The sequence below is a fragment of the Manis javanica genome, chromosome 3 (genome assembly GCF_040802235.1).
Source record: "Manis javanica isolate MJ-LG chromosome 3, MJ_LKY, whole genome shotgun sequence".
Lineage (NCBI taxonomy): Eukaryota > Metazoa > Chordata > Mammalia > Pholidota > Manidae > Manis > Manis javanica.
Genome location: NC_133158.1, coordinates 61,784,952 through 61,789,767, shown reverse-complemented (window position 1 = coordinate 61,789,767; position 4,816 = coordinate 61,784,952). Strand labels below are relative to the sequence as shown.

The following is a 4,816-nucleotide window of genomic DNA, read 5'->3' as shown; positions in this document are numbered from 1 at the left end:
CCTTCCCCCTGCAACTCTGGATTTGGTGCTGGAACTGCTGTCCCCTGATCGTCCACACTTGCACTCCTTGGAAACACATGCCTTCTCACGCACACGCTAAGTTAGTATGGAGTTCCTTTAGGTGCTCAGCCTCCTGAAATTCTCTCCACTGGTGTTTTCACCCTGGTCGAGGATTCCACAACAATCTTACAAACTGTAGGAAAGGGAGAGTTTGGAAAGTAGATAATACCAGTCCCATCCCCCCATGTTTATTTTTAATACTGGGGCATGAAGACATCCACAGGGACTTGTGTTGTAACAGCAACAAGCCAAGTCTGTATTTGGACGGCAAATCTGCCTGCATTTCTCACTGCTTTCTAGAAGAAACCTTCAAAGGCTTCAGGTATCTCCGTATTGCTGCAGTGAGAGAACAGAGGAAAAGGTTGAAATTGATCTTTGGTCTTTGTTCTTTGGTGGCTCCCACCTAGGGGGCTCAAGTGATTCTCTTAATGCTACCTTGGGGTCTTTTCATTCACCAGAACAGGGCCCAACCTTGAGTTAACAACGGTTGAAATTTCCTCTCCGACAGTGCAGTGACACTGTTTAGTAAGCTCAATTCTCCCATGAATTAAAAGTAAGTGGCCTTTTGGGGACAATGTATGGGCCTGTTATATATTCACCAGTTTCAACTTGAAACACCTTTCAAACAGAGAAGCCAGCTATTAGATGAGTGACATATAGTGATTTTTGTTATGGTCAAACTATTTTTCTTCCAAACTGTGTTTCCATTTGTGGTCTTAAAGGAAGTTCTTATAACTCAACATTTGTCTAGTCTCATAAAGAGGGCCTTTAAATACGTTCACTTTCTTTTGTGTTTACCAGTGTCCTAATGGGTCATAGATGAGTCTGACAAAGTAGGTGTTCCAACCCAAGGGTTATTGGGCTCATGGGAATTAAGTTTAGGAGATGGAAATGCAGTAGGTGTGGGAGGCTTCCTGTGTACACCCGGTAACCTGCCCTACAGTCAAAGGGTTGAAACTGCTAAGTTTACTTTTAATTTTCGCTCCTGCTACACTTTGCCCAACAGTGGTGAAGGAGCAACTACTCTTCGAATCCTTTTCCTCCAGCAGTGGAAGCATCTCTTGACTCCAACTGCTGAACTATGTCCCTGTGAAGAAAATGAACCTGTCACTTAAGCTGTCACAGGAGTAGCTGGATCCATGCTCCCCACCATCAGGTTCCTGTGAGTTAGGCTGGGCCCTGGGGGCAGGAGGGACAAGGGAAATCAGGGTGGGGGGCACACACCTGGTGGTAAAGCTTGGGCAGCAGCCTGACCCCTGATTCCAAAGACAGGGGCCATGGGCTTTTGTCCAGATGAACAACCAGCCTTGCCCCTCCCCTGCCTCATCTTGTCTCCCCAGGACAGGGATTGGGGTGCTGAGATGAATGACATCTGCACTTGGTCGAGAAGGTTCCTTCTGTTGCCTTTGAGAGGAGAAAAGAGGGAGAGCTTCCTCTGGGCAAATCTTGAAACACCTCTTCCATTTTCCTCTCCATACTCTCTTGGTGCCTTTTTCTTCCACTGCTGACTAGGTTTTCATGTACCCTCTGCTGGCCAAGCAAATCCTGCCCCAAATCCACTCCTGCCTTTCCTTCCATGGCTTCATGCTCCGAAATTCTACCCACAAAATACCATTCTCCTTGTAATTTGATTTCAGCTAGATTAAGGGAAAGCCTTTTTGCAGACTATACTAAGAGGTGAGTGGCGACCAGTTTCTACTCTTTTAATCTTCTCTATGGATTTTTCCTTGATAACTAAAATGAATCCCCCATTGGTGGAATTCAACATAGCAATGGGAACAGGCAAGAGCTACTGTGAGGCGAGGTGGTCCCCCTGCTACTCTTAAAATCTTACCACCTGCTTTCTCTACCAAGAAGTAACGTGAAAGAGAACAGTGAGCCACTGCCCCCCAGCTCCCTCTCCAGTTAGCTTCCTACCTAGAGCCTCAGCCTCAGCCTTCATAGAAGATGCAAATTCCACTGTAGATATGGACAGGCTCTGCTCCTCCCCAAATCAAACAGGGCCCTGAACCCCAGTACCCACTATGTCTAGGACACCCCATACTAGGGGAGGACACAACCTTCAACTGTAACCTCTGCCCATATACCTCTGCCCATCCTTATTTCCTCTCTTTGTGTATTTGTTGGTTCATCTGTTACCATGCAGTGGTTAAGAACATGAGCTTTGGAATCAATACCTGGCTCCAAATGCCAGCTCTGTAGGACTTAGCCTCTTGGAATCTGCTTCAGGAAAACAGGTCTCTCCTCACAGAGGACTGGGAGGATTCAGTAAGATATATAAAGTGTGATGAGGATGGTAACACCCTCTAAGAGATCAACAGGAAGTCACACCATCAGTCTGGTATGAAGAACTCCGCCTGGTCCATAACCCCTGGGAATGTGGCAACCAATGTCATGTCAATTACAGTAAGCTCAGTGGCCAAATATACCGGTCTGGATTTACTGACCCTAAAACAACAGCTACAAGGAAAAGCTTCTCAACAAAACTCCTACTCCGTAGTGGAAGAATGTATTAGAGTCACCAAGGTAAGGCATTTTAATGGATCTTCCCAAGTTCTCTGTATTATCTCCCGAATTCTAGCTACAAGTGAGATCTCTGCCCTGGCTGCCCTCACAGAGAAATCTTGCCATCTCCTAACAATGTGATATTCTGGGGGGAAAAGTAAGACATTGGAGGCAAAGAGAGACTTGGGTTCAAATCTTATCTTTTCCTCTTACCAACTTCGGGAAGTTACTTGAATGTTTTTTCTTTGTGGTACACACATACCTATGAGACTATTGAAAAGTTCAAATTTTAAAAATCTGGAAAGTGACTAATATGCAGGCTGTTACTGTTATGCCTTACTCTTCACCAACCTGTTCTCCAAGGCCCAAAATTACACACACACACCCCACATACGTACACAAAGTTCAATTTTGAGTTTTCAACTTCACTGTTGTCAATGAAACAATGCAGTGTTTGCCTGTGGAGGCATGTCTCAGGGGGCAGAGGACACCTCTCAGCAGCTCCTTTAAGTACCTTTGAGACACATCAGGCCCTTTCAGCAGGTGTAAAATGGTCATCAGTGTCCTTACAATTAAGGGAGGGGGCAATAGCTGTTCTAACAAATAGACAAAGAAATTCTGGAATGTGATTGACAAAAAAGAACTTATGAATGTACCTGAATATGCTCCACCCTGTGGATCACGTTAAGGACTTTTGGCAGGGACTGTACACACGTGTAGCACTTGGGGAAAATGGAAGTTAACAAGTCTGGCAGAAAATGTCTTCCATCTCTCCCTAGAGTCCATTCACAGAGCATCTGGGGCCCCCAGGAGGCCTTTCTGATAAGGACGTGAGTGGAAATGCAGGGGCTAGGGCAGCAACACCAGAAGGGAGTTTGGAAAAAAGCTCAAAGAGACCAAATGAGAATGGAATGTACTTCTTAGGATCCAGAAGACACCAAACTTCTCTAGGGCTGAGGACAGAGCAGAAGAGTCAGGGAAACTACCTCAAAGAAGGAGAGAAGCCCAGAAGGAGGAGATACGGGTCTTGAAATCAGAAGATTTGAACTTGCGCCCTGATTCTGCCATTACTAGCTGTGGGATTTCTGGCAAGTCCCCCACCTATTCAGAACACCCACTTCCTCATCTATGCCACTTACCTCAACAGTCAACAAGATCAATAAAGTGTGAGTAAAAACAATGCAAACTTTAAAGTGCTATAAAAACGGGTGGTAGTGTGAGGAAAAAAATCAGCTAAAATGTTTAAAGTAGCACGTTCTTCATGTTCAATACTTGTGACATCCATATCGGCTGCACCCCTATGAACCTAAGCAACTGCAGGAGGCATACCCACCATGCTCAAGAACTTGACCTCTTTGGAGCAACTGCCAATGAAAACACAGGGCCGGAATTGGGGTAGCTCAGTTCCTTTGAGGCCAAACACCCCAGTTCAGCCATGAGGGACAGCAGCAGGGTGGCAGCAATGGGCAAGCAGGTGGCCACATGTGTCCAGCCAGTCACTGGGCTTCTGGTCTCAGAGCAGGGCAAGTGGTGCAGTGGAGGAATTCTTAAAAAACTCTTTCCACCTCAAGAAGTTTGGTAATGAATCATTTAAATGACCTGTCCACTATCTTGGTGGAATTACCTGAAGAATAGTAATAGACATAGTACAGCGGTTTCTAAGACGTAAAATCATGCAGGTGCCTTGTTAATAGCTTTAAACACACAGGAAGTTTCCACATGGCAGTAGCTGTATTTTGTTTCCATTGGATAAGAAGCTGAGTTCTCAAAAATGGATTTGGAATTCCTTCACACATTCTCCTCTTCCCTCACCTTCCCCAGTCGTGACCAGGGGCCCACAGCCTCCAAGCCAGGGGCCTTGGCACAGGCTGCTCACAATCACAAAAGCTCAGTCTGTATATGATTAAAGTTCAGAAAATTGGGACAGAATGCTAGAAAAATACTCTGCAGAAAAAGACAGACAAAAGCTAGGCCACCAGCGAGGGGTATCAAAACCACTATTATCTCTTTGCTAAATAAAGATAAAACACAGCGTTTCCTTGTCCCTACTGAGTCAAAGGCAAACAAAGACAGCCTAGGTACACTTGTCATAAGATGTATTTGCCTTTCAAATTCTCCTTCTCCACTTGGGTGGTGACTGTTGTTTTTCTTGGGAGCCCTAAATGCTCTTACTCCCTCCCTCTCCCTTTGGTAATATTATTTATACTTATTAGCTGGCGTCATTCATGTCAAACTTTAACCATTAACACAT

At 45.2% G+C, this 4,816-nt stretch overlaps 1 protein-coding gene across 1 annotated transcript in view; it reads right to left on the bottom strand.

The window, feature by feature from the left end:
• B4GALT4 (beta-1,4-galactosyltransferase 4) overlaps positions 1-4,816 on the bottom strand; it is a 44,194-nt gene that overhangs the window by 13,248 nt on the left and 26,130 nt on the right. The window lies entirely within an intron of this gene.